We start from the raw sequence: 7843 nt of genomic DNA, 5'->3' as shown, positions 1-7843 counted from the left end.
TGTAGATCTAGCTGAAAAACACATATTCTCTTTAAGGCAGAACTAATTTTGAGTGGGTGGATGGGTTTTTTGTTGTTGTTGTTCTTTCTTCTTTTAAATCTTTCTATTTTTAGGTTGCCAGACTTTGGAGGATTTTATTAGAATTAGGCCAGATTTACACAACTGTTTGTTTTAAGTTGTTAAGCTTTTCATGACTATAACCATTTTAATGCACTTACAACTGTGGTTACCTCTATGCCATTCTCAGAGCTGTCTAAGCTGATACATGGCTGAGAGGGAATGCTAGGCTACTGAGTAGGAATATACATAGATGTCTAAGTTATAAATCTTTTTATTTTCACAAAAGTGTTGAATCTCAGCTCCATGGATAAGAAAAGCAGGTGAATGCTTACACTTAGTCCATGCTCAGATGCCACCAAGCTGACTACCTGATGATCTTCAGACAGGTCTTGCTTTCGTATAAGAAAAACATTGAATGACAGTGTGAGAAATGCAGTGAGGTGGGGGCAAAATTACTTTCTGGGTGACAACTCAATACCTTAGCTTTACTCCTATCTGAAAATTTACCCTTGAACCTAATGCTGCTTCATAATGAGCTTTCATTCCTTCACGGAAACCCACCACTTACGTAGTTCTCAGTGAGAGTTGGACCAGATGAATTCTCAGTTTCTCAGCAACAGACTAAAACTGATGTTTGTATGACTCTGGCTCACTTGTTGCATTTCTCTTTCCAGCATTCAGTGCTTTGTTCTTTCCCTTTCTTTTCTTGAAGTATTTCTTCTTCCTTCTTTCCCTGTTTAAGTTATTTTCTTTTCTGTTATTTCTAAAGCAGGTATATTCTTATTGGTTATTGGAACAGTTGGATGTGGGTTTGCTGATTTCAGTGGAGCCCCTCAGAAAATGGTTATTTCCTTATTACGATTCTCCAAGAACCAGAGTCTGTGTACAGCCTCATCTCACTCCATGTCTTTCCTGAGAGATGCTTTTGCGTGGGCCCTCCTTTGGCCGCACAGGAGTAGCTATCCACCAGCCAGTCCTCATAAAAAGTGACCTTGGGTGATTCCCCAAGCCATTGTACAAAGGACTGTGAGAGATAGAGCATTTGCAGCTGGCAGACACAAGCCATGTTGTATGAAAGAGGGATCATTGGAGCACTGGTGCAAAATGGTCACACCATGGAAACCTAAGGGCCCTTATCTCTGAAAGGATGGAATCATTGTGTCCCTTTCTATCCAGCAGATAGGGGGGTCCTGTAGTGTAATGGAGAGCACTCTGGACTCCGAATCCCAAGGACCTGAGTTCGAGTCTCAGTGGAACCGTCCCCTGGCAGTTCAATGCCTCCCTGCCATCCCATCCCGTCACATCTCGGGAGCTCAGCAGGGTCAGCCCCGGTTAGTACCGGGTGCTGTGACAGTCCCGAGGACTTCACTGTCACTGTCCAAGCTCACTTGGCCGTGGCAAATGGACCTCGGGACTTAAATGGTGGGGTCAGTTCTGCGCACACTGTGCCTCACCTAAAAAATCCACTGCACGGGCTGGAAGGGCACACCCACGTGGGGAGAGCCCTGCCCAAATCTGCGTTCATGAAGTCTGACCATACATACATACATCCAGCAGATCCTTAAAACTTCCAGGGTAGCCACCTGGCTATCAGTATTATCTGAAGCTTTTCTCAACTTTGGAAGATTCCTGAGTATGGCAGTTACTAAGAGTCTGGACTAGACCAGCAGAGAGATTGCATGATGTGGTTGGATAGCAAAAAGTTTGCAAAATACAGCTAAAAGTAAAGATGCATGGTATGACTGGGTAGTCAAGAGGTTGTAAGAATTAAAGGAGCCAATAACAGCACAGGAGTGACAGTAGGGGCTTTTGCATTGTGCTTATTTGCAGTATGGCTGGTGTTAATCATTGTTTACCCCCAGGAGGCACAAAGTGTTCCCATGAGGTTTGTACACCTTACTGAGATGAAGGTTTAAGACCTGAAAAAAAAAATCTGGTAAATCCAGCTTTTTTGTGAGAGACAGGAATGTGAATATCAAAGGAAATTATTTTAGTCAGCTCTATCTGTGAAAACTTGATGATTCTCAGAAACAGTTTCTGAGAAGAGTCTGGAGCCCTTTGTAATCCAGCCTGGGTGCTGCAGTGCTCCTGAGATGATGATGGTCTGGCTTGCTTCAATATGTCCCAGCAGCAGTGTGAAGAGCAGAATCTAAGTGACAACTTATTGACACCCAGCACATCACAAGATCTTTTTCAATCAATGATTAAATAAAGATCCTCTCTGTCCTGGAAGATCATAAAGACGCAAAAACTCATAAACAGATCTAGATACCATTGGAGTTGGTTATCCCCAACCTGCCAGTACCTTGTGTTCCCCATTGGCAAAGCTAAGGGTCAGGAGCTGATCAAAGAAGAGTCCATCAAATACAGGGTGACGATGGTTTGGCACCTTCTGACCTCCCTGAAATTAGCGGTTATGTGTGGCAAAGGAGAGCTGGACAGAAAAAGAAAAACATGGTTTGTATGAGGGATAAGCATGCAGCAAGAGCTTCTGTGCAGGGGGGCTCTCTCAGTGCCCCACCACTGTGATGCCCTGAGACATGGGGTGCTGCTCTCTGGGTTTGGGGCCATGAATGCTGATGAGGAGCAATGGGCAGGGATTGATGGTGAAGGTGGTGTGGGGTGTGGTTAAACTGGGGACAGTCACCAGCTGTGCTGCTGTAATACAGCTCTCCAATACTTGCATGCATACAAAATCAGAGTAACTTCTCTGCCCTCAACTGCCATGCACCCTGCATTAGGAGATCTTTGAAAAGCAATGAAGTCACAGTAATTATAAAGTGGCTGTGTTGAGCACTGACACATCAGTTTTTTCTTTTGTGCTGCAGTCTTCACATTCTCCCCCTCAGAACCCCCCAAAACTCTTTAAAACAAAAAAACCTCACAACCATCTATCTGCAAAAGGCAGTATGTGATAGGAGTACAAGAGCAACTGGGTTTGCTTGTAAACAAAATACCAATCCAGAAGTTTAATTCTCTCAGTAGGTGTTGTATATTTTTGTAAGGGCATCTTGCAGCATGTTTGGACAGCTGCTGCTATTAAAATTTTTTACAAAGTGGATTTAAAAAAGCCACCTTCTAACTGGCTTTTTCACAAATACATAAGGAGATTTAAAAGTACTTCTATACACAACTGAAATATTTTTGGAGGTGTTTTCAAAATATTTTAAACCTTTGAATAGTATGTTCATTTTTACCCTATATATCTGCCTCAAAATAAATATAGTAATAATATACATTTGTGGTTACATGTACATACATCCAAGAATGTTTTCTATCTTTGACATGATATTTAATAATATTTCACTTATTTGGTTTTGGGTTTTTTTTAGAATTTATTATAAAATTATAAATCAGAACAGCAAAGATAGATGAAGAATATTTGTTGTCAAATTTGTCACAGGATAAGCTTAATTCTCTACTGCTGAACTACAGCATCTGATTTGGGACATATTCATAGCTAAGAAAGATCTCTGCTAGACCTATACCACTTGTGCAACAAGAAGTGTAGACTTAATTCTATTGGAAGGCATGGGGCCTTTGCATTAGGGGTGGAGGCAGATGATGCAGGAAAGACATGTCCCTGTGGCTTTTTTCCGTTGTGTCACTCAAGTAATTGCCTAAGGAAACAACATTTATTACATTTTCGAAATGAGAATAATATTGTTCCTTCTGTTTTCGTATTGTGTCTTTGATACCAGTTACAGTTCCAGAATACAGGGCAGGGACCAGAAATGGGAGAAGGTGAGACTAAAGCTAGGGGCATTTGAAAGTGTATTGTATTAACTCTTTACATGTTGAAAAAGAGAAGGGATACTATCCTGGGTTTGTCTCTAGATTGCAAGGGATGAGGCTGCCTGTCTTTGTGTTGCAATGATTTTTTTCTTCTGACTCCAAACTGAGTATTTATTTGCAATAAATATTTTTTTTTCCAAAAACAACTATAGTCCTAGAATTCCCTTCCAAAGGACTGTAATGCAGAAGCTCAGAAGAAGCCCATTCTCGGGAACAGTTCAAGATTTTTTAACCCTGCAGAAATTCAGTGGTGGGAAGGTTGCTGCATACCATTCTGTACCATACATCCAGTACTGAGATGCTATTCTTAGTCAAGAACATTGCAAGATCTCTGCTGGTCTTGTTAAAGCTGCTTTGGAGATCAACACTGTATGACATGTTTGCTGAAGAGTATTGTGTTCAGGCAGTCTGAGCACAGGACTGGGTACCATGCAGTCCATGCAGTGGCCCTTTTCAGGTTCTGGCACTCATCTCCTATGTACACTTTGATCAAGTTATTTGCACAGTTTCCCCCAGCTTCATCAGACATAGAATTGCATTTGTGGTGTGTGGTGACAACTACCTGTCCTCTGTGGAGGGGCTGAGAAGATTTGTTCAACCTCTTACGTGAAGAACACTGTGAACAGGAGGATAAGAAGATAAAATATGTTTCTGAAAGAATATAATTAAGCTGATTTAGATTTGAATCTGAGAAAAAACTTCTTTTCACAGTAAATATTCTACTTATTCCATACATAACTTTAGGTCACCCAATACCCTTTGTAAGTTATACTCCTGAATTGGCCTGAGCAAGAAATTAAATGTAGTCTTCAGAACTGGAGAGAATAAAATAAAACGTCAATGGAACTGACATGACTTGGACCCAAATGGTGATTTCTGCTTTATGACCCACCAAATTAGCTTACCATGTGGTCAAAATTTCATTAAACATTTCTACAGTCCTGATGTGTACAGTAAGCCTTTCTTCTTCCAAGGGAAGTAGCTCATCCTTTGGAGATATTTGTATTGCTATCATCATGGCAACCAGAACAGATGAAAGTAAGAATACAGACTAAAACCCAAAACCTTTAGCTGAATTATGGATGGGCACTGAGACTGTAAAACCATGCATGGTCTTTTAAAGGAAATGACTGTTCTGTATTAAAGAAACCTAGTAGAATTACTGGTGCCATAGTCTAAAAATAGCGCTTCTGGCTTCACTAAGGGCAATAGCTCTTATAAACCCTGTTACAGCAGACACCAGGAATGGAGTACTCTCCCTTTGACAGGGATGATGTTTCTCCATCCTCCTTCACAGGGGAATATGTCCTACAGCACAGATTGCTTCCAAGAAAATCATTTGTGGTCTCACAATTGACCTGGGTTTTATGAAACAGATCTATGAACACTGCAATACTCACTCTGCCTGAGCTTTGCCATGAAAGTGAGACTTCAAATAAATGCTAAAATTTAGGCCCTGAATGCAACACTTTGCATCCTACTCCAGTAGACTTGGTTGAGACTTGTTATCTAACTGAGTTTGAAAGAACTTCCTTGGTCAGCCATGATTTTGTTGTCATCCTACATTGAGAGTACCTTTGCCCAGATGCCTCAGCTGGGAGAATGAACTTATAGAATTCCACAAAAATTTTTCAGGAGAAGAGATAATCCTGTATTTTCCACATAATAGAAGTCTGGTTATTGAAAAGTAGCTAGAAAAGCTGCACATTTTCCACAGCTCTATTCCCTTAACGCATGGTTTGGCCTTAGATTTGAACTATGAGTCCCTGCCTAAAATCAAACTAAGTCTGGTTCAAAACATTGCTTCCTCACTTATTCCTGAGTTCCATCACAGATGAGTCTGGCAGAAATGGTAATTTGAAGACAGTTCTCAAATCCAGTTGCAAACCTCAGGGTAGACAAATATTACCTCTTTTACTATCAAGTTTGAGGGAAGAAGATTTGCTTAAATCAGTCTAAAATATTGCTTCATCTCAAAGGGAAGACTGCGTAGAACAGGATGCTTTACTATTAAACAGAAAATTCACTGAGATTCTTCCAGGTCCTCCACTTTACTTGTTTGTCATAGGCTAATAAAGAGAGGGGTTTTTTCTCTTGGAGAATTTAGGGATTAGATAAACAAAGCACAATGCCATCGAGTCAGATGAGGACTTGCTTGTTAAACATTAACAAGCACTCAGCCTTTTCAAGTGTCTGTTTACCATTACCTCTGCCACGGGCTTCGGAGTTTGCTTTTGCAAGCTTTTTGCACGCTACCTTAAGCAAGTCTGTCTGTGTGGCAATCACTAGGATCAGACTCCTTTGGCTCTCTGCTTGTGGTACCTTATGGGAGATGAGCTGTCTCATTCATGGAATTGAGAAATACAGGATTTTTATTTTTTCTGAATGCATCCACCATAGTGGGCAGGAAGAGTCACTCAGACTCACACTTATCTTTAATGCCAGCTTATGCTCTATGGGACAGCAACACCTACTACATAACCTGCTGGTGCCAACACCCAGTGCTGTGCCCAGTACACATGACAAGCAAACCTGTTGTAACTCCAAGATGGACATGTCCTGGTTTCAAATGCAAGGTGTTGACCAAGGGCCCAAATACAGTCAAACCTCCCACAGCCTGTTTTTTTGTCTATTACCTAAGATCAGCTTGATCTACCTGCATGCACAGACCCAGTAACCGGTCACAAACAAAAGGCTTTATTTGAAACCCAACTCACGGCACTTTTCTGATTCCTCCCCTATGAACTATTTCTCTGTGTGTCTTCCTGCAGTATAGAAGCTTTGGTCTCCATACGAAACCCATAAAAACAGATGATAAAAGAAAAACAAATTATGTCAGAATAGCTGAAGGCTTAATGGGAGTGCAAATGAGGCAAAAGTCACTATGTTTGCTTTTATTTTTATTAGTTCTCAGATTTACAGGAGATCCAGCAAAATAAAATTCCATAGTAAACCCAGTTAGCTACAGTAACCAAGCAGAGTGAAAATTCCCTCAAATTGGATGAAACTTGATGCTGCCAGCATACTGCTAAAACCCCTCCAGTGTATTTCCAAATCACATTCCTTCTTTACTCTGCTGAGTGCTGCCCAAACAATCAACAGTAAATCAAGTAACCTGCAATATACTTCTTTTTTATAATGCACCTATAAATTTCATGGAACTATGGTTTTCTTCTTATGAAATTTAATTTGAGTCAATTGGGTAAACATTTCCATATTGAAAGGATCTCCTGGATTTCATTGTACTTATGCTTTGCTTTTATGAATTGCAAATGCTTTGATTTAAAGGTACGTAGGCAAGGTAAAGCCTGCCTGCAAGAAAGCAGTTGCGTCCATTTCCACTTGGCAGGAAAAAAACAGCTGCTGAGCTGAGAAATCTCATCTCCATCAGCCACCTGAGGATGGGCACAGCAAACATGAGCTTGTGAGAGATGCGGCTTTCCTGCTCCAAGATTGCTGTGTCATAGGAAGGACAAGGCAAGAGCTTGACCATCATTTCCAGCAGGCTGTCTCATGGAGAGACCTGTCACTGACCTCTCTCTCCATCACAAGGAGCACCATCACTAACCTCTGCATTCCCATCCCTGGATTTCTGGGAATAGGGCTTTTTGAAAATGCGTCAGACTGAATAAAATATGGGTGCACAGTGTAAATTGGGGAGCACCTTCAAAGCACCAAAACTGACCAGAAACAGGGGCGCTTTTTGTGGTTTTTCGGTTTGGTTTGGTTTGATTTTCCGGTTTTGGTTTTGTTTTTTAAATAAGATTATTCCATATGATTACTGTATTTCCCAGGCATTTTCTGACAAGTTCTGCTCCTGTGGTGTTTTGTAACATACACAGTCTCAACTGCAAATGAGTCAAATTTTGCTGTTAGTAAAACAGAGAGAAGATGGTAGAGCAGCAGCTTTCATCTTATGGCTCATAAATTATTATCACGCAGTCTCCAAAAGGTAGTTAAGAAATGTGGCTGGACTGCCATTGGACAC

General features: G+C 41.0%; 1 non-coding gene across 1 annotated transcript; it reads left to right on the top strand.

The window, feature by feature from the left end:
• Positions 1 to 1246: 1246 nt before the first annotated feature.
• On the top strand, positions 1247 to 1319 carry TRNAR-CCG (transfer RNA arginine (anticodon CCG)). The gene has a single exon. It is a non-coding gene; the product is annotated as a tRNA-Arg (tRNA).
• Positions 1320 to 7843: the final 6524 nt, after the last annotated feature.

This window comes from Pithys albifrons, chromosome 1 (assembly GCF_047495875.1).
Source record: "Pithys albifrons albifrons isolate INPA30051 chromosome 1, PitAlb_v1, whole genome shotgun sequence".
Classification (NCBI taxonomy): domain Eukaryota; kingdom Metazoa; phylum Chordata; class Aves; order Passeriformes; family Thamnophilidae; genus Pithys; species Pithys albifrons.
This window is presented reverse-complemented; position numbering and strand designations above follow the sequence as displayed.